This window comes from Tauraco erythrolophus, chromosome 3, assembly GCF_009769465.1.
Source record: "Tauraco erythrolophus isolate bTauEry1 chromosome 3, bTauEry1.pri, whole genome shotgun sequence".
Classification (NCBI taxonomy): Eukaryota; Metazoa; Chordata; class Aves; order Musophagiformes; family Musophagidae; genus Tauraco; species Tauraco erythrolophus.
The window spans coordinates 46,804,224-46,827,013 of record NC_141467.1 but is presented as its reverse complement, the minus strand read 5'-3'; the positions used below and the strand labels follow the sequence as shown (position 1 = coordinate 46,827,013).

General features: G+C 40.4%; 1 protein-coding gene across 3 annotated transcripts in view; it reads right to left on the bottom strand.

Moving 5' to 3' along the window:
* PIEZO2 (piezo type mechanosensitive ion channel component 2) overlaps positions 1-22,790 on the bottom strand; it is a 319,421-nt gene that overhangs the window by 142,479 nt on the left and 154,152 nt on the right. The gene's annotated exons all lie outside the window — the stretch shown is intronic.

The window sequence follows — 22,790 nt, the reverse complement described above, 5'->3', positions numbered from 1 at the left end:
TTCATTGTGCAGATTTAACCGTTTAGGCTGGGAAACATGACTTTATAGTTTTGGATATGGTGCCTGAATTTGGTTCACTGTTAAAATGGAGAGCTTGGATTCAGATTTAGCGGCACAATGAACAGTTTATTAAGCTGCTGCAAGGATTCACTAAACTTCTAACTATTAATGAGAGGATATAATCTTAATTATTTGAAAGTGTATCACATATACCTGCCAATCATTAAGTTAACAGATTCTAAGTATGCAGCTCCAATTTTAATAGATTTTTAGGGCTTCATGTGTGTAATTAGTTCTGAGGACAGGTGAGGCATCGGTATAGCTCCTTGGGCATAGGTGAGTGTGCTAGACTAGGTCTTCATAGCCTGAACTGGTAGAAAACCTTGATAAGTTGTTTTATAGATGCAAAAGAAATCAACTCTGGCCTTTCTTTATCGTAACACTAGCAGCTTTGAAGCCTAAAAAAAGCCAGTTGTGAAGGAGTTACCTGCAGCTGCTGTGATTGATTGCAGATCTACAGTATCTAAAGTCTCTAATGTAACTACAATACAACCACTGTCAGGAATCTTGTTAGCCTGCTCATATGTCCAAGATCAAATCTTACATTTCCCTCAGTGCTGCTGACCCAGCTTTTCTCTGTTGTACATCTTGCAAAATAACATATGCCTGAAGTAGGAATAAGGTGAGTAATCCGAAAGACAACTTTAATGTTTGTACAAATGAATGCATCACGGGAAGCAGTGAGCAACGTGCAGGTCTGTGGGATACTGTCCTGTAGCAGAATTATGAAATGGACACAGAAGTACTACTGAATTAGGTCAAAACAGGAGAGGGACAATTCAATCTCTAGTTCTTGTTCTCATGCTCAGACATAGACATAGAATAAACTGATAAGATGCAGTCTAAGGAAAACAACTTCAGATTTGAAATTGCAGCTTCTTGTAAAAGGAAAAGAAAGAAATTACAATCATGCAACCAGAAAACTTCCTCCTCTAATGCTCTTTGCTGTTGTAGATTAACCCTGAATGGTTACGCACTATACGGCAGCGAAGTAGCTTGAAAATGTTTTGCTAATGGCTTCGAGTTGTACTGAAGCAGAGAAAAAAAATAAGTCATTGAAAGGCTTGTAAAAGAGTTAGATGGCTGGACTGCTTGCACGTTTCCTGTGCCACTGCTTCAAGTTAAGTGTCAACTGGTACATGACAGCACAGCCAATCTGTTTAATGTTACAGAAAATACAGGTTGGACATGTGTCAGTTCATTTTGCAGTACCGTAGCTCTTACTGTCACCGAAAATTAGCTAGTCAAGGTGCTGAGTCTGCGCTTCACCTTTGGCAGAAAGCAGTAAAAAGTACACATTTAATGAACCTAATTCCCAACAATAGTGTACCCAGGATTCACAGTAACAATTAGGAATTAGTTTCACTCATCCTGATCATTACACTGAAAGTTGCCTATTAAAGCAGTTTTCCCAAGTAAGTGCCAACAAAATCTGAATTCCTGGTTCTGAAAGTATCACTTGGGCATTTTTTAGAAAGAGTTGAAAAAAATCCTGACTCTCATATTAGTTAATGTAGGAACAATATAAATTTGCTAGTCTCATATAGAAAAATGGATCAGATCACTTTAATGCAATGCTTCTACAAGTGATCTTTTTCTGCATACAGGTATGGAGTCCCATCTAAAATTAATTTTGCATCACTTCTGAACTTAAAGCACAAGTTCATCAGATTCAACCACTCACACACAAGCAAGTTAAAAGGTGGTAGCCTTCAAATTCTAGAGCTTCTTAGTTGCACCAGGTTCTCCTTCCTCACACTGTACTCCTGTGGAGCCACGCTGGGTCTTCCTTTGCATATCCCACTTCCCAGAAAAAGAGGAGACCCCGGGGGAAGAACTGCCTCTGTCATGGCTCACATTTCTTTCCACTAACCCAAACCAAGTGCTTCTGATCTTTCAAAATAAATCATTTAGCACGTTGTTGTGAAAGATGTAATGTACAGTTCAGGCTAGCAATAGAGAGCCTGAACCACAGAGCAGGGAAAAATTCTGCACATGAATAGTTTATTCACCAAAATCAGTCACAAATGTATGCTGTCCCTGTCTCCCCATGAAAAAGAAAACAGATTGACCTCAGTGTGATAATTAAAAAGGAAACAAAGATCACTTGAAAATAGAGAAATGTATATTCTTCTGTAAAGCAGAATAATAAATTGCTTCATTCGACCCCAAGCAATCTGCTCCCCAGTTTTTCACAGCAACAGCTAAAACAAAAATCAGTTATTCTCACTTGTTATCTCTGGCAGTACAAAAAAGAATGGTAAATACTGCCATCATTCCACAAACACTTCTCACTTTATTTGCGCATTCACACATGGTCATATTTTGCGTTTGATAACAGTCTATGCATTATGCTCTTTGCTCCAAAAGAGGCTCTCTAACGATGAAGTTAAAACAGAAGCACAGGAAACCCATTCAGGAGATCTCCTAGTGAAATGGATTATTTTAATTCCTGCAAGAATCACAGTGTACAATGCATTAGTCGTAGTCCTTGATCTGCAACTAGTACCGCATCATTTATCCACCTAAACTAAATAATTTACCTACAGGGCAACTTCAATTGTAATAGATACCTCTAAATGAAGCTTATAACTTAGCCAAAACCATGTTCTGAAATATAATACAGTAAATGGCAGCTTTAGGATGATTTTTTCCCCTCTTTCATTCTTTCTTACAGGATGTAGAAGAAAATAAGACCCCCCTGAAAATAACTTAGGGGTTTGAAATGTTTTTCTACCTTCCCTTGACCAAGTAAATTACATTGCACACAGGTTTTAAGACAAGGGACTACTACAGTTACTGTTGCAAGAGTTCCTCTGTAAGAAAAAAAGGCTTTGTGGGACAAAAGTGATTTTATGACTTTTGCATCAATGTGTGGAACTATTTTATCATATCAACAGAACCCTAACACAGCAGTCTCTTCATCGGTCTATCTGTATTTCCCTGTTGATTTCAGCTATATACTTAAAATACTTTAGAAAGAGATCATCTTCATTTTCCGTGTGTATACAGAATTTTTCTAGGACTGTGTGACCCTGGTCCATTTCTGAAGTTTACTGGTGCTAAAAAAATCATTAGGTAAAATTTCCCAGTTTATCTGTGTCGAGAATAGAGTTAGGTGTGGTCATACAGGTTAAAACACTCTTTTACTTCATGTACACTCACTAGCAGTCAAACAAAAAACAAATGCCTTGAAGAAGCAAAGCCAGCATAATTTAAACATTACATTCTTGCTTAATGCTCTAGAAATCAGTATTTGAGTTTTCCAAAAATAAAATTTTCATTTTTTCCTTTCTAGAGTAACCATTTCTCAAAACTTAGAATTAATAATCTTCAACTGAATGCACAAAGCTTTGGTGAACAGTGAAGCATTAATACTGTCCTATTTGGTCTGATTTCATTTCTTTAGACTGGCAGACACATTACCTTCCTCTTTATTTCAGGTTTACAGAATAAAACCAGAAAAGCAGCAGAGCTATTAGAATTCAAATTGCAATGGCTTCAATAGAAAAAAGTAAACTATATAGTAACACGCATGTAAAGCAACATGCATAATAATATATCAAATACTCCACAGACAGAATGAAAAAAAATATTATTCACACTTTATAATTAACATTTTGTAACAAACAATTCTTTCTTAAACAGAACTCAAATTAATTCAGCATCAGCAATAGATCACAATGTCAAGCTTATATTAAATGATAAATCAAACAATGCCTCTAAAGTCCTGTAAAAATTTGATTTTATATTGAATATTGTGTAAACAAAGTATTTTAAACTTCATTTTTTATCATATTTTAAAAATTTCTGAAAAGCCTTATTCACTGCATATTATACTAACTTTTCTCTCCTCAGGGGTTTTCTATAGCACCTATTTATTTTCTAATTATTTTTTAATAAAAGTGCAATTAGGTAACATTCTATTAATAGTTTACAGGTGATAAACCAAGGAAGAGGTGCATAGATGCTAATACTTTCCATTCATCTTGTTTGGTCACTGTGAGACATTTGATATTTCCAAGTGGATCTAATATTTCAGACTCATTTATGCATCATCATAGATGTTTACAGCACAATTTCCATGGGCTTCATCTCCAACTGTAATCACTTGGATTGGAGGCAAATCAGACTCCAGAATCATAAGCATGGTCCCCTGGAAACATGGACTGGCTGTATCATGTAAGTGCGAAGCAGTACTGTGAATGATTAATTTGTTTATCACTACTATCCTCTCTGTGATCCAAAACCAGTGGAAACTTTGAGGGTACCAAAGGCTAGCAACCAGCTTGCCTTAGAGATGTGCTTGCTGATCCTTGCTGTTGGAAGTGGGTCTTGGGGATGGTTGCAGCTGGAAACAAGTTAAAGAGGCCCCTTGACTTCTCTGTTTGAACTAAGGATGAAATGTCTACCTCTGTACTTTGCTGGGAAACTCACAACTTGTCTGGAACTGAGGGCTATGGACCCAGTCTGAGCCACAACCAGCACTTCAGGGAACACAGTACACTCACAGCCTATTTCATGTTGGCATGACTTGTCCCTGCTCATTCAAAAGACAAGTTAGAAATGATGTTGGTTCACCTGGCAACCTTGATATGACCCTCAGGGCAAATCTCTGCCATGGATAAAGTATGTGAGCTGCTGAGCACTGGCAGGTCTGTCTTTAGTCCTTTCCTTACCTCATGCTCACCCACAAACTGAAAATAAGTTATGCTACAAGAATAAAGTACAAACTTATTAATACTAATATTAATATCCACAGGGCTGTACATGATTGCTCTTAGTCCCGCACTGTCTTAATGTGACTGTCCTCTCAGTTTATGCAGAATATGCCATGCGTTTTACCCAAAATACCTAAAGTTTCACTTCAGAGAGAATTTTAGTCATGTAAAGTAAAAGAGTGGGAGGAAAAGGGAAGCAAAAATGCATAGAAAAGTACTTCTAAAAATATTTAGCGTGCACTGACCTACCCAACACACAAGTTCAAAGGGCTCCTGAAGTATTTGCAAAATCTTAATCACTGCTTACAAACTATGTCTGTGTGGATTCAAAAACCAAAAGTACACTTCGCTTTCTCAGGAAAGATACCTTGCAATGAAGAACACTTTCTGTATTGCAAAAGTGCTTAACCACGTATGAACCAAACATTTGCTTTCCCAACACTGCTATGCAGAGAGAGAGCAGCTATTTGAAACTACATGCACATTGCCAAGTTTTTGGTGCCTCGTTGCTTGCATAAAACATTCAACATTAAGAAATGATGGATCTGTGCAATATGTAAAACGTTTGTTCATGCCAATTTTTCTTTTTTAATGCACCCACTGTTTCTTGTTGTTCATTGATCTTCTAAGAAAGGGCAAATTCCAGCTTGCCCAGGGCACCATGCAGAAGACATAAAATTTAGCTGGGATTTAGCAGCTATCACGCAAAGTACTCAGCTGTGCTACTGCCAGACTCGTGACGGTACAACATCCAGCACACTTTGCCCGTGTCCCACAGATCCAAACGTGGAGCAGGACTGATGTTGCACAGCCAAGAGGAAGTGAGCGCATTCCCCTCCACACCCATGGCGCTGCGCGGGCCAGCCCCCACGGCGCTGCGGAAACGACGAGCCCATCCGCAGCACAAATTATGCCAGGTCAAGATGAGAATGAGATCCCAGATGGAGGCAGAGCCAAAGAGAGCAGAAGAGATCTGAAGACACCTCAGCTGTAGGTGCATTTTGATCTGAAATCTTCAAAGAGACTTTCCATTGAGAGTATATACGCTTCTCACTTGCTTCTCACTTACACGCACATCATACAGGGATTTGGCTAAAGCTCTGATTCAGTATTCATCGATCACGGCAAAACATTCACAGTTAAATCTATCCAGAACACTCGTAAATACTTGGTGACTGACAGCAAAGTGTTTACATAAAGGCATACAGATATCCATATGTTCCACAATATTCCCGACTAAAAGAAAGTGCTGAAAAGACTGAAGCAGGCTGACATTCAGTGATTATTTCAAAACATATTTGCTCCTTCTCTCTGCAGCTTTCACGGTTGGAGCATGAACAGATCTTTCTTTCAAACTACTTTGTATTTCATTCTATAGCCAGCATATAATATAATCACAGAAAGCAACAGACACGTCTAGATTTTCCAGTGGGCTGTAGATGAGGAGGGAATAATATTTCCCCCGTTTACAGCAAGCGACATTGTAAATTACTGTCATTTTACAAAGCCGGATTACCCTCGATACAGAGGAAAGGCACACAGCCACTAGGAAATGCCACGGTTTGAGCTGAAGTGCCCACAGCACTTCAGTGAGTGCATGGAGGACCCCTCCGCCCTCATTCCTAATTCAAAACCATCCAAGTATCACATTTGCAGGGATGGGACCATTCACCAAGACCCTCAATTCTTCCACCTGAAACAGCTCCCAGCCTACCCTGCCTGCTCTGGACCTGCCCATCTTTTTCTTCACAGTGTCAGGTGGGACAGGACAGAACATAATGTCTAACCTTCCCCACCCTCATCTGCTTAAAAATCCCAGTGGTTTAGAGGCAAAAGCACATGGGCACTGCAAGAAGTAGCCTCCAGTCATCAAAGACATGTGTGCAACATCTCCCCTCCCGCACCAAATTATTTGCATTAAAACGGGCCAAAAGAAACACCCTGGTCTACCCTTGGTGCACTTTGTTCAATTCTACAGTATCGAGTCAGAAAAGAAAAGCAGTAGAAACTAGTGGCAAACTAAATGTCCCAATGCCCTGAGATGTCACCTCTTATTTTTCTGTAAAAGGAGCACGCGATACAATTTTGGGTGGTAAACACCCCATGTACATGGGGGAGGGCAGTGGAGTAGTTCCCTGCACTACTTGAGGCTATCATCTGCTCAATGGCTGGGATGTGTGGCCACCAAAGATCTCCCTCTCTCAGGTGTGGGAGGCAACTGCGGTAGCATTTTGCCAGTGTGGGAGACTCGTACCTTGGCTGAGCACTGAAAAGGACAGGATTGCCCAGATCCAAATGGGGCAAAAAGGAACAGAAGTCGAGTGCTCCTGCTTTTTCCCACAAGCTGAGTGCCCTTTGTCAGCAGCCTGCAGCAGCTGGTCAGGCCCTGTACGTGGTACATTGGTACTCCACCGGCCATGGGCTTCCTTGCGTTTCATGTGCCAATGGCTATTTGGAGATCTCACGTGATTTATTCATGAACAAAACCCAACAAAACCAAAATAAAACACAGAGCCAAACCATTAAGCACGCGTCCTCGAGAGTTTTTGGATACTAATTGCAATGCTGATTGCTCTCCAGACTAAAACAAAGACTGGCTCACATTCTGCTGCTGGTGGGTTTACCACTGCATTGCTCCCAGCCACCACTGTACTGTAGGAGGCTGGGCTGTGCCAAGAAAAATACTGACAACAGTCTCACAACTCAAGTGCTCAAACAACGCAGGCCATAAAATACCTTCTATCAGATGTTTGTCTCCTTTGAATCCCTAGGTTAAATGGCATGAGAAAAGTTAGCCGAAATTAATTTAGCCAAAAAGTAAATAAGCACAAGGGGTGGCAGGAAATGAGTAACCTAAAAACCTAACACAAACAGTTGGATAAATAAGATTCCTACTGAATGGAGACAACTTCTGAGAGGACCTTATGCCATTGCTGAGGCAGCCCAGCCCATCAGATCAGCATGACACAATGGCACGCGTTTCAGAGGCACAAGAACTCTATATGGAAATTATACAATTGTCCGAGCGCAGAGAAAATTCCTTCTCACTTGCAGTTAGCAAGGAGAACATATCTGAGGTATAAAATCTAACACTTAGTAATCATGAAGCCTCAGTTAGAGAGATTGCTCTGTTATCACTTCCTGCCCTCAATTTCATGATATTCCTTTACTTGTACAGTACCTATTAGTCTGTAGATGACATGAATCAGGTTGCTCTTCTTTTTGCAAACTACCTAGACCACTGCAGCACGTTGTTAGAAATGACATAGAGTAATAACCATCCAGTTTTCAGCAGGACTGCAGCTTTTGTTTTCCATGTGGTGGAAACGGATTATTTTCTCATTAAATTATTAAAAATATCCCTGTTCAGCTTTAAGCTTCATTCCCCTTTACATCTCATTGGGTTGCTGACTGCACGTGTGCTGCAGCTGTTAGCAGAGGTAAATTTACCTGTTTGATTTACATCCCTATACCTCACAATCTCTTATTTGTCTCCTCGGTCTTATCTAAGGTCCACCTGTGAGTATCATTAAGTCTTTTCGGTTTTTTAACCACTGGTGTCACATAAAAAAGACTAAGAGCTGCCACTCAGGGATTTGTGAATTCTCCTGTCATAAATACACAGCCTGTATAACACTCTTGTGGAAGGGGCTGGCAGGCGTACCATGCTCTACTAACATTTTGCTGGATGGAATGACTGCCTTCCACAGCTCCCTCTCTTGAAAATCTAAGTCTCTGAAGGGAAGAGGGAAGACAAAAGAGGGGAGGGGAGGGGAGGGGAGGGGAGGGGAGGGAAGGGAAGGGGGAAGGGAAGGGAAAAGGGAAGGGGGAAGGGAAGGGAAAAGGGAAGGGGGAAGGGAAGGGAAAAGGGAAGGGGGAAGGGAAGGGGGAAGGGAAGGGAAAAGGGAAGGGGGAAGGGAAGGGAAAAGGGAAGGGGGAAGGGAAGGGAAAAGGGAAGGGGGAAGGGAAGGGAAAAGGGAAGGGGGAAGGGAAGGGAAAAGGGAAGGGGGAAGGGAAGGGAAAAGGGAAGGGGGAAGGGATGGGTGCAGGGAAGGGAAAAGGGAAGGGGGAAGGGAAGGGGAAAGGGAAGGGGGAAGGGAAGGGAAAAGGGAAGGGGGAAGGGAAGGGAAAAGGGAAGGGGGAAGAAGGGAAGGGAAAGGGAAGGGGGAAGGGAAGGGAAAAGGGAAGGGGGAAGGGAAGGGAAAAGGGAGGGGGAAGGGTAGGGAAAAGGGAAGGGAAGGGAAGGGACGGGAAGGGAAAGGGAAGGGAAGGGAAGGGAAGGGAAAAGGGAAGGGAAGGGAAGGGAAGGGAAGGGAAGGGAAGGGAAGGGAAGGGAAGGGAAGGGAAGGGAAGGGAAAAGGGAAGGGGGAAGGGAAGGGAAAAGGGAAGGGGGAAGGGAAGGGAAAAGGGAAGGGGGAAGGGAAGGGAAAAGGGAAAGGAAGGGAAAAGGGAAGGGAAGGGAAGGGAAGGGAAGGGAAGGGAAGGGAAGGGAAGGGACGGGACGGGAAAAGGGAAGGGAAGGGAAGGGAAGGGAAGGGAAGGGAAGGGAAGGGAAGGGAAGGGAAGGGAAGGGAAGGGAAGGGAAGGGAAGGGAAGGGAAGGGAAGGGAAGGGAAGGGAAGGGAAGGGAAGGGAAGGGAAGGGAAGGGAAGGGAAGGGAAGGGAAGGGAAGGGAAGGGAAGGGAAGGGAAGGGAAGGGAAGGGAAGGGAAGGGAAGGGAAGGGAAGGGAAGGGAAGGGAAGGGAAGGGAAGGGAAGGAAGGGAAGGGAAGGGAAGGGAAGGGAAGGGAAGGGAAGGGAAGGGAAGGGAAGGGAAGGGAAGGGAAGGGAAGGGAAGGGAAGGGAAGGGAAGGGAAGAAGAGGAGGCCTGGGACATTGGCCACCTCTCTAGCAAGCCTGTTCCAGTGTTTGACCACCCTCTTGGTAAAGAAATGCTTCCTAATGTCCAGTCTGAACCTCCTCCGGTGCAGCTTTGAAACATTCCCACAGATCCTGGCATTGAATCCCAGGGAGAAGAGATCAGCACCTCCCTCTCCACTTCCCCTCCTTAGGAAGCTGTAGAGAGCAATAAGGTAGCCCCTCAGCCTCCTCTTCTTAAACTAGACAAGCCCAGAGTTCTCTGTTGCTCCTATTAGGACATTCCTTCCAGCCCTTTCACCAGCTTTGTTGCTTTCCTCTGGACGCATTCAAGGACCTTCACAACCTTCTTAAAATTGTCGGGCACAGAACTGCACACAGTACGCAAGGTGAGGCCTGCATGAACGCTGAATACAGTGGGAAGTACTAGGTGCACCACAGTCTCTTACTTTTTTCTCAAAGCACTGATTTTAATTATGGTCATCTTTCTGCCATAGATTACAATGCTGCCTATCTTAAATATAATCCAGTTTTGACCTATTGGGTTTCACACTTCTCAGCGATTGTACTAACAAGAGGAATCACCCTCTTTCTGCTTGCTAATTAGAACTGTCCTCACATGGTCATATTATTAATATCCCACATTAAACTGAATGTGCAGTCAAATGTTTCTCAAAGATGCGCAAAACTGAAGCATGTTCCATGAAAAGCTGCTAAGTTACAGCATGTACTGTTCCTAACAAGAGCAGAGTGGGAACAGTAGAAAAAGCCTCCCTGACTCCTTCTGTTGGAATTGTACTGGTAACTTCTTCAAAAAATCAGCATTGCCGCAGTAAGTCCCATAGCAGAGACAGGACTGAAGGAGCAGTGGGAGCCGAGGGTCTGGTCTATGAGCATGATTTTGCAAAGGGCTCTGGCAGCACATGTATCATTTCTGACTCAGGAACTGCTCTCCAGAGGTCCTCTCCAAGCACTTTCACCTAGAATATAGACTTGAAGAAAGCTGATAGCCCAGGTAAGAAATCATAATGACACTGCCTGCGATTAAGAAATCTGTATCTCAGCTCATGTGTATTCCTAAAGCAGTTTCCCCCCAAACAAGGCTTGCTGAATGATGCCAGGCGTCTGAGAATATAAAAAACCCAGAAACACAAAAATATGCGAATCCACAGACATCATTATTCTGTTGCACACAGTGCAACTTGTTCAGTCTTGATCTTAAGGCTTTTAGATTTAGAGTAACTGGATCTTTGAGGAACTTCACCTGATGGTGCTAGTCTGTCTGACGGTTTCCCATTGCAGGAACCACATCATCAGCCTGAGATAGATGTAAAAAGTGACACAGAACTGCAGTGGGGCTTGAAGACACTTCGCCTCCTGTCTCTAAAGGCACACCAGAAATAATGAAAAGAGATTGACTAGGAGGATGTTTTAATTTCATTAAAAATTAATAGAGATCTTTGTCTTTCGAAGTTTTATTGTCTCTTGGACAGCAAAGAGTAGGAGGATAAAGTGCTTTGTTCACTCATTTTGCCATGGAAAGAGATCGTCAGATGATCAGCTGATACCAATTATAAATTATTGGTCAAGATTACAGAAGGAAATGAAATATGGGGGCAGACTGATCTGATTTCTAGCAGCACTGAACTGGAGCAGATGTGAGCTTCAAGTCCTGCATCTCTTCTTTCCTCCCACATGTCCTTTTCTCCTCTGAATGGTAGCCCATGAAGGGAAATCTTGGCTTCTCAGTAAATTCCCATAATTCATCCAGATTTCATAATAACAGTATATATTCCTTTGTGTTCTGACAGTGTGCAGAGGCCACATGAGTCCCTAGTGAACCAGGGGTGTTAACCTCCACTCCATTTTTCTCATCATATGCATATGGAAAAGAATATTTACCATCTGCTTGGAAGAGTCAGTACACAACATTTACTCATGTCGAAAAAGTAAGAAAACCCCTATACTATGGAGCTTTCTTCAAGGGCTACATTAATTTTTCAACACAATGTTATTTTCTGAAAAAAAGAAACCTCACTCATCTATTTTTTTCTAATTAATTACTTAACAGTATATACTACTCTTTCAATTTAGCTCACCATTTGCCCAGAGCATTTAATAATAATCTTCCTTTTTAATACAGACAAAGCCTACTAAAATTTTCTGTTCATTCAGCTACTTTCTTTTTTGCATATAGAAAAGGGCTTCAATTATTTTTCTTAGTTTTCTAGTCACTCTGAGCATTTCTAGAGTTCTCAAGAAGAGGAGTATTTGACCACGCTTCAAATGTATTTTAACTCTTGTGCACAGGGAGGCTACTGCAACTAGTGTATCATGATGAACATGCTTTAGCTACAGAGCTAATCATTTTTTAATTTAAAAAAACTTTATTACTTGGCAGATAATTATTAAATGAATGTGAAAGAATCCTATTACAGAATCCACAAATGTATTCTTTCACCTTTGAATTATATCAGGTTTTATTTTTATATCACTGTATGACTTCTTATCCTTGGTTTCTGCATTCATGTGCTTTATTCCCTCACTGATGAGTTTTTAATTTGAAAGTTACAGCTGACTTGTCTGTTCATTCACAACTGCTTCTGCTATAGCAATGAATCTTTCAGTTGTGCAATTACTTGCCAATGTCATCACATAGCAGGGGGATGCAGTCTGATGGCAAATGCACACATACGCTTCAGCTACAGGAAGACAGCAAATAAATAAAAAGTAATCAAAGCTGGTTTTTACATATTGAAGCAGAAGAAAGAAATTTTATGACACTGCAGTGACAGTGGGAGGGGAGGGAAGAAGAGATGACAGACATAGAAAAAGCTAGATACGCTGCCACTTGCAGCAATATGGAACAAATATAAAAATTGTACTACCATTTCCACTCTGGCAGTTTGGTTGGGCTGTCTGCAGTTTACAGAATCACATATCTAACAGGCACTCGATTCATTCTCATAGGCTAGCATACTGGAGACGAGGCAGCTTCAAACCATTCCCCCTTTAAGACTGAGATGTAGTTACACGATCGGTGTTGCAAAAGGGTCTTTCATAGCTTAAACTTTACCTTGATAGTGGCCAAACCTTTATGAGGGATCCTGTGTTTCCCTACAGTTTCACATTCTGGAGCTATGTGACTGTGAGAGTCACCAACTTTTCCTTACAAAGAATACACATATCCATTTTCAGCCCTCACAGTTATGAAGAAAAGATTTGAAATGTGAAGCAAAGGTTAGAAACCAGGAGAAAAATAACATTATTTTTAATAGCTTTGAAGCTATTCATGATTATTTTTGGTATCTGATTCTTTTTGTTTATTTATTACTTTAGGTTTGGAGATAGCAGAAAATACTTCAGCAAGTTTAACTTCTAATCCGGAAAAGAGATAGCAGGGAAAAGCAAAACTATTTTTTGCTTTTTGCTAAACAATATTACATACTGAAACATACATCTCTCTGGTACCTTCATCTGAGTTGATCCAGTACCAGATACCTCTATACAGATAGGAAAAATAAAGGCATATTGGAAAATATTCACATTTTCAAACAGGCCATAAATAAGTGGCCAATTTTTCAGAAGTTACAGACATTGACATTTTGTCTGCAAACCAAAATTTTCACTGGTCCCAAAATTATAGATTTATATTGCTACGCTAAAACCCCAATGCTTCCCACGCCTAAACAGACTTCTGTACATTAATTTAACATGTACAATTACAAAGGCGCTATAATTAGAGATAGTCCTAAGGTGCAAAATTTGAGTTTCTGTTTTGATCTAAAACGCTCTAGTAGACCTACTTTTAAGACTGGAAGCATGGGACAAGACCATATTAATTCCTATTTTGTCCTGGGCTATTCAATTATTCCGTTTCCCAAAAGCTATCCACAGGGTTGGAAGCACTGGGAAGTAATTTTATAAAAGTATTTGGCTTGGCTTCTAAATACACCTTTGCTCTACTGCTAGACAAACACTATGATATATGTAAGCAATCTTCTCCCATGCTGATAAGTAAGTTTCAGGTTTGTTTGAATGACTTCTCCAAGTAGGGTAGATTTCAAAGTTGACTTTTCTTAAAGAAAAAAAGATAAAACAGGTAAAAAAGCTACAATGCAAAGCCATGTTAACGGTCAGCTCCCCAGGGTGTGGTTTAAGAAAAAGCAACAACTATGAAGTTTCTATAATGCCTAACTGCCATAGAGCTCAAACGAAGAAGTTTTATATGGATTTCTTCCCTCTAGCATTTTCTATTTAAAATTCTACGCAAGCATGAAAGGAAGAATGCTAAATGAAGTAGAATTGTTATTTTACTAGGATCAGGCATGTTAGGAAGCATAGGACTAAGGAAACACTATTTTCAGCAAAAGTGGACCTTTTTTCTCAAAAAAAAAGAAAGAACAAGGAAAAGATTAGCAGTTTTTTGGCTTTTTAAACACTGCAGTAGAAACCGATTTGGGCAGCACTTTCATTTGTAAATTCAGAAGCAGAGTGTTGATCCAGCTAAGTTCCCAGCACTTGCAACAGAAAGATTACAGATAAAACGTTCAAGAGTCATAAGGATTCTTGAGTTACAAACTCAATTCCCAAAGTGACTCAGGCACTTGAAAGATGTTATTTTGATGCTTTTAAGCAGTTCAGAATGTTAAATTGTTTGATTTTTAATGTTCCTAGAATCCAAGAGTCCCCCTTTTTTAAACAAAAGATACTCTTCACAACCCTTTTGCCAAACTCAGCAAATTGGCCAAAATATGCTCAGGATCAGGTAGTCTCGATATCACCACAAATCTCTGTAAAATAGAGGAAGTGAGGAAGGAGGACCACTGGCAAATGCATACTGACATTGCTGGTCCTCTGTTAGATTTGGAGAGAAATCCAATTTGACCTCTGAGGCTCAACAACCCCAATTTTAAACCCCCTCAAAATAATAAATAAAATGGGGGAACCTGCCTAGTCATAAACCATCTTGGAATTAATAACACTGATGTATTTCTCATCTACCCATGGCTGAACTTGCAATTTATCACCAGCATGTTACACGATTAAGAGGTTCATTACTTGCAAGAGCTCTGCCTCCAGCATGTTTGCACACCAGATTTTTTGGTGGGTACACAGGAGGCTGAACAGGATGCAGGACTGTCATGTTTCCCATGAGCAGGTGGCTTCCTGATCTTTAGTGTATCCATGCAGGGGATTAAACACAGTGACCACACACTGTGCTTACTTGTGTAACAAACAATATGATTTTCCTCTGGACTACCTGATGTGATGTCCACCTTGGATTTTTAATATCTGAACTATCTCTAAGTTAGAGAATTTGAAATTCTCTAAATTCTAGAGAATTGATTATATTCTTTAAAATCTAGTTTATTTATTGTGCCACTAACAATCAATTTTTGCCTTGGTTCCATAATGTTTATTCGTATGAGATATGCTCTTGAAGTCTACTGAGCTGCTTATGTATTAAAGGACTGTGTGTTCAGACATCTAGAAAATCCACATTGCTGCTTTCAATGTTGTTTAAAAAGAAGGTGTCTAAGGAGCTGCAATCAAACCAGAGGAAATACCTTTCTTAGTGTATTACAGTGATGTACTCTAGAGAATAGCCGTGATTACTATAATTATTTTAGGTAGGTATTGTTTATGTTAACATTAAGATAATTGCTCAAACAGAAAAAAAAAAAAAGGATTAAAACGTAGAAAATCTCTTAAATCTGCTCAAAGCAAAATAAGTTATTTTAATGAATGTTTACCTATTTCATGATAGATAGTTTTATCACCTTCTTAATAAGGACAGCTTTGAGAAAAGCCAGTAAGTAAGGAAGCAATTACTAGTCTAAGTGTTTTTAGCCATATGGTGATCATCTCCTGAAAAGCTTCTATAAAGAAGTCTCACTTGGTGAATCTCTCTTTACCGTCTCACAGGTGTGCAGCACAGGCTACAAAACCAACACTAGCAATATATTAAAAATATTCTATGGCATAATGGTTAAGAAGAAATGTGTTTATTTTGCAAAAGGTAGGATAGTATATTGCAAAACTTAGGTAAATGACGTGTCAAAATCCAGCTTTCTTTATAACTAGCTTAAGTTTAAAAGTCAGCTTAAGTTTAAGAAGTATGCTAAAAGGACCTTGGTAGAGGAAATTTAGAACAAAATGAAACAGAACAGAGCAGCTGGAAGGGACCTACAACGGTCACCTAGCCCAGCTCGCTGACCACTTCAGGGCTGACAAAAAGTTAAAGCATGTTATTAAGGACATTGTCCAAATGCCGTTTAAACATCGACAAGCTTGGGGCATCGACCACCTGTCTAGGAAGTCTGTTCCAGTGTTTGACCACCCTCTCAGTAAAGAAATGCTTCCTAATGTCCAGTCTCAACCTCCTCTGGTGCAGCTTTGAAACGTTCCCAAATTTCATGGCACTGGATCCCAGGGAGAAGAGATCAGCACCTCCTTCTCCACTCTCCCTCCTCAGGAAGCTGTAGAGAGCAATGAGGTCACCCTTCAGCCTCCTCTTCTCCAAACTAGACAAGCCAGAAGTCCTTAGCCGCTCCTCACAGGACATGCCTTCCAGCCCTTTCACCAGCTTTGCTGCCCTCCTCTGGACGCATTCAAGGACCTCCACATCCTTCTGAAATTGTGGGGCCCAGAGCTGCGCAGAGTGCTCAAGGTGAGGCCACACCAACAGTGAATACAGAAGGATCATCACTTATTTTGACCAGCTGGTTATGCTGCATTTGACGCACTCCAGGATGTGGTTTGCCCTCCTGGCTGTCAGGGCACACTGCTGACCCACACTGAGCCTCCTGTTGACCAGCATCCCCAGATCCCTTTCTACAAGGTAAATAAGAGAATATCATCCACATCTTGGAACAAGCGGAAGATTACCCAAATTCTGAACAGGAGTCTTGGGAATTAACTGTGACATGCTGAATTTGCCTCTGGAGAGCAGGGTACTTGCTCACCTGACACAGAAAGTGCTGGTACAAACATCCCTACACTGCTGGGGAAAAAATAAAACAAACACAACAAAAAGAGTGACTTTAGGATAGATGGCACCCACCTGAAGGTCCTTTCATGCCAACAACCAAACCACCCTAAAACAAGCTGCCTGGCTTTACAGATGCAGTCCAGGGCTGGAGTTAAAAGAAAAATTCTTCATGGGCCACTGCTCTTAGGTAACCATGAAACACAAGTGGTAAACAGGATAACCCTTCAAAATGAAACACTTATTCGTTCTGATCTCATTTCAGATCATGGTCACTGCAGGGGAGAGGTCAGCTGTCCTGAAATTATTTCCTTCTCAGTGGGACCAACAGCATTAGGGTATTTCACAGGCTACTATGGCATGTCCAATACAGGCTATCGTTTGTCAACAGGCAACTCAAAAAAGCTTTACTCATGGTAACTTGTGCCTGAGCACACGAGACTGACTACATACTGCTTTCAGCAATAATGGAATGAGTGGTCATTGGAATAAAATCCAAAAAGTTAAACTGGTTTTAAACTAGATTTAACATGTTTCTATTTCAGTATTTAATACTGACTAAAAGATTTCAGCTGACACAGTATTAGGGAAAAAAAACCACTTCATTTTTCTTTGTATCTTTTTAAACAGTGTTTTTGTTTTTTGCAAATATAATCCAATTTTTATTCTGGCTTTTTCTGTTAACTCAGACTTTTATTTCAAAGTCTCACTTTTTGTTAGAGCAGCAAAGAAAACTCAATTTAAGATAGAACCTCAGGCATGCAGTATATATCAAATGAAACTGAAAACACATTTCTTCCCCATTTCCCATACTATAAACAACACGAACACTTCAGCACACACACACACGAATTCCACAGCCGTGGCCCCCCTAAAGTAACAAAATGAGAGAAGCTTTGAAACTTAAATTAAAGCAACTTCAGTCCCCTTGTCTTCCCAGGACTTAGGACCCTATGCTGCCCTTCCACTGGAGACAAGTACACATGTGTGGGAAGCTGTCCCCCCAACTCACTGTCTTCCAGTACCTAGCAGCCTTCCAGTACTTAAAGGAGGCCTACAAGAAAGCTCACAGCGGGGAGGCTGGAACTAGATGATCTTTAAGGTCCCTTCCAACCCAAACCATTCTATAAGTCTATGTCCATCACCCCTTGAGAAAAGAAGTTCAGCATTGCAGCTGGAAGGACATGAATAAGCCCTTCTGGTGTGGTCCTCTGCCCTCAGATCCCTACCTATCAGTTAGGTAAAAGCCAGACAGAGAAATGACTAAACTGAGATATCACCTAGAAGACAGCAATTCTGTTATAAACAATAAACTGTTCTTTTATTCACAGCCTCCCAATGGAAGGTGGGGAATTGGTTCCATCTCCTCAGCTCCCTATGTTACATTTAACTGCTGTATTATTCAAAGAACATACATAGTTGTAATCACTGTAGAATAAATTCACATTCACTAACTCCTACAAAGGTGTGATGGGCTTCAAATATCGAGACAACGATGTGCCAAGAATGTTGAGGAGGGCTATGAACTAACCCTTGTCAAATGTGAGGCCTGAGTAAGCACAGCAATAGAAAGTATAAACAAAACATAGATTAATCTAATTTCTCTGATATGAAGCAATTAAAGGATGGTATGCTGTAAAAGAGAACCCTGCCGAAGTCAGGGGGCGTGCCTGGGCATTGAAAACTTCAGCACTTGCTCAAGTACTTTGTGGGACAGGAGACCAAAACAGTCATAGAGGCTATTACAGCTATTTTTTCCAAAACGGTGAAAGAGGTGCCTGGCAGGGCTTCCCCAACATCCCTCCAATTGCATCACTGCATCCATTTTTCCTTGTCTTCCCAGACTCAAATTATTCAATATTTGTAAAACACATTCAGACTGCACTTTCTTTTACAATAACCTCTCAAGGATCAGACCCTGAAGCCTCTTGCAGCCCCTGGCTGAGGCAATGTTCCCAAAATGATGTCAATGGGAGCCTTGCCCAAGAAAGGGCTATACGATTCAGCTGTATGTGAAGGGCTTGAAATTATGGAACATGCTATCAGGATAAGACTTAATATTTCAAACATATAGTTATTCTTTTTACTAAATCACTGAAGAGTGTGGGGAGGAGTGGAGGATGTCACTATAGAAAACCATATGGTACTTGGATTTCTAAGCCAGAATTGTGCATAATAAATATTTATAGAATCCAGTGGTATTCTCTTCTTTCTGTTTATTCTTTACATGTCACTCAGAGAAACTTTGACCAAGCACCAATCAAATACCCCAGCAAGTTACAAGCAATCTAAGCATGGGGGAACAAGAGAAAACAGATCACCAGTAGGCTCATAATTAGCAACCTAGACCTGGAAGGAGGTGCTTGGGAAGTGCCTCCAATGTGTCTGGATTCCAGCGCTCACCGCATGTCACGAGTGGTTTCGGAAATTGAGTTCTCAGTCTCTGCAAGGGGTAGGGAAGATATACACAATATTTTTGGCTAGACTGAGCAGGGGCATGTGGGGAGCAGCTGCAAAAGCAGACATCTGTCTACTCTCAGAGACCAGCATAGGAACAAAAACGTGTCTCTTGGCAATGACAGCTAACTTGCTCCTGGCATCTACTGGGAAAGATGTGTCTCCCTACCTGTAGCATACAGGGCTGTCATGTTTATTTTGCTTCAGACAAAAACAATGCAGATTGTCCTCTTCATCACCTTGTGATTAGAAGAGTAGTTGCAGGAGCCACTGAAATACACAGAAGATCTGGAATATATCTTAATAGGAGCCAATCTTCTTATCTGGGGTCTAGCCTTGACGTAGCAATCTTTTGGTCTTTTCATTTTTCCTTGACAGCCTTGTTCCCTTCCCTGCTCCTACCACCTTTCCCTTTCCTTTCTCACACCTTGAGGTGTGAGAGCTACCAATCCTCGACTACTATTTCATTCTTCAGAAACAGTAAAAGGATTTTTAAAAAAGCTTAACAAGCCCACAAGTCAATATACAGTACTTTACTAGCAGAAGCTGCTTTCACTGTTGATCACCCTCAGCATCACTCTAGTCAGAATCTGCGATGCTGTGTGTTGCACCTCCTACATAGATGCTGCTGTACAAATGGCGCAGATGTGTCATATTAGCATTATGTGGAGCAGAAGCCACATACTTTTGCATATATAAACATGTAACTTCAAATTAATACGAAAATTCTGCATGCCACAAAAATAACAATAATTTCAGAATGAGTCTGAAGCTATTAACCAAACAAAGGTTGTATCTTCAATATGGCGAACTCAGTTTTTTATACAGATAATTACATTTTACTAAGAAATTGGTGCTCAGAAGTTCTTTCTCTGTGTCACTGAAACAGCTATTTATTATTAAAAACATACTTATCAAGTGTTGCCAAAAGTGTAATAACCACACATCTGCTATTCTTCAAATATATATTTTTTAAAACAGTTGGTGTTTACTTAACATATAATAACAGTTATTAAATCATTCTTAAGTCTGTTCTGTGGAACCGTAATGTAAAGCATTACACACGAGAGAAACACCACGGGAACAAATGTAGAAAGAGAATAGATGCATTGTTAGTAGCTGCGCAGTTATTAGTCACATTAGAAATGATAACTCAGAGAAGAGCAGTAAGAGGAAGACTGAAAGTCTGGTAACCCTGCAGGACAATGAGTTTTAAGAGGCCAAACACTGTTCATTTAAAATTTTTAAAATTATTAGATCATTTCTAGGTCAACAAATACATAACAATAGAAGGTATTTCTGTAATCACTATTGAATCTACTCCACAAGGACATAAACTCCATCATCTGGTAACTCAAATTTGAGAAATTTAGATTTTTTATAAAGTCCTTTCAATTTCCTGTGGTGTGGAAGTGGCAGTTTCCTCAACACTGGCCATGGCTCTTTCCAGGCTCTGTGCAGCAAGCCTCACCCCAGCTGTGAGCTGGAAAGACCTCACAGACTGTGTTTCAGGAGAAGAACAGCTCAGTGACTGACCTGATCCTCTTCGCTTTTGAATTTTAACAGGCTTTGTGCATTAAGCTCTCTTTTTAATTGCCAGAGTAGCCAGGAAACAAGCACAGTTGCTGTTAATTGTTCGTAGCTATTTCACTAAAGAGTTTGAATGAGCCATTTCCACCGGGTCCAGCATGTGACTGAAAAAAATCTTAAACCAGTGAGATGAACAATGTCTCCTGAAACACATTTTTAGTCACATTTGGAACAAAGCAGAACAGAGCTGATGGCTTTTCAGACATTTTCATGAATACGTGGGTGTCATCTAAACACACATCAATAAGGAACAATAATCCCCAGGTTAACAGTGGCAAAAAAGTCATCCTATTTATCCACAAATCTGGATTATTAGAGATTATTAAAGAAAGCAGGTAAGGTGACAATTTGCTTGACATGCAGGTATGACACACGCTCAGCATTTTAAAGCATGTTTCTTGTAAGACAGCATAATACAAGCTAACATTTTTCGTAAGTCTCAAATTTCTCTGAAATGTTCTGCAGAAAATGCAGTCAGGGACTGCAGTCAAAATCATCTTGGACAAAGGTGATGACTACTATAGTATGTTACAATTAGCTTATTTGTAATGTCTCAAAAAACAATCAATAACATAAAGATCTTCATCTAAATCTATCAAACCCATATATACCCCATTTGATTGAAAAGCTTTTAACTCCAGTCATTTCCTGGATATAAAGATACTTTACTCAAGCTCCAGCATTTTTAATTTCTCTTGTACTGAAAAGCAGCATCCTCAGCTCACAAGTAATGCTTACATAAAAGCCTCGCAGTCAGATCTCTTGGTGCCTCTATGTTTTTCAGGATATGAAGACAACAGCAGTGTAAACACTCTACTATTGCTGAATAAACATAATGTAACCACAAAGCAGTGATGACATAACTTGTATATTATCCGGGCTTAATTTTCTGCAATGTAAACTGAGCATCCGCATCTCCTGTACCTCAATCCACTCTAAAACAGCTTGGTAAGAGGAACATTTTATATGTATTTTCCAGTTTTTAAGCAAAGACATATTCCTCCTTAGGACATTACTTTGAATGTCTTTCCTTTTGTGTACCTGGAATACTTGCTTCCTCTAAATAAGAATGTCCTTGCTCAAATAACACACTTAAATGCTGTTGATATTTCACAGCTGACTCAGGTGTGCCTAAGTCAACAGCTTGCAGAGAATATGTTTTTAAATAGCAAAATATGTGCTGCTGCTGCTTCTTTTCTTGCTGTTGATGTACATAATACGAGAACAGCTGTACGGGATCAGACCTAACATAGATGTAGCCCACTATCCTATCTCTATCGGTGGCCATAAAGGGATGCCTACTGAAGAGAGTAAGACTAGGGAAAGCATGTAGTGCTACACTCCCAAATAATCCCTCAGGTTTGAAAGATCTGCAGATCTGGGATTTCTGCTTCTGTGAATGCAAGTTAAGTGCACTTCCTGCATTAATGTATTACATATAGCAATGTGTATCTTTTTGTTTACTTTGGAAACTATTCCTTAAGGCATGAGAAATACTGATCTTAAGCAATCACATACAATATGATATTAAGCAAATATTGCCATAAAGGAGTTAACACTAGACTTCATATTTGTATTTTACTCATGGATCTTTTAGTCAATCAACTTGTTATTGCTGATATATTCATGTTGTACAAAAGCTTGTGTTAAAAATACAGGTAAGAAGATGAATATTAGTATTCAAAAACCACCAAACTTTAATTGTTCTATCTGTTTAAAGGACTTTATTTTTCTTGTTTTCTCTTTGCCTGTTCTCTGAAAAAGCTGATATGAGAACACGTTTGCTTCTGTGATCATGGCAAGCCAAGTATATCCAAATCTTCACCCTGTCTGTGCTAACTAATATGCTGCTTCAATTCAAGTTACTCCAGGCTGGCATCAGTCTCTCAGGGTGTAGAAGTGCCATCTGAAAGCCTTTCTTCTTTTTAAACTAGACTGGCAATCATGGGATCTGCACAGTAATCTCTTCTATGTATTTGCCTCCTCTCAGGCAGGCTTCTCAGCTGTAACTCAGTCTATTAAGAATTCTCTATGTTTCATGTGGTACATACACAGTTATTGTGGGTTCTCCTTGTTGTTTTGAAACATTTCACAAGTTGAAAATTGCCACAAATAG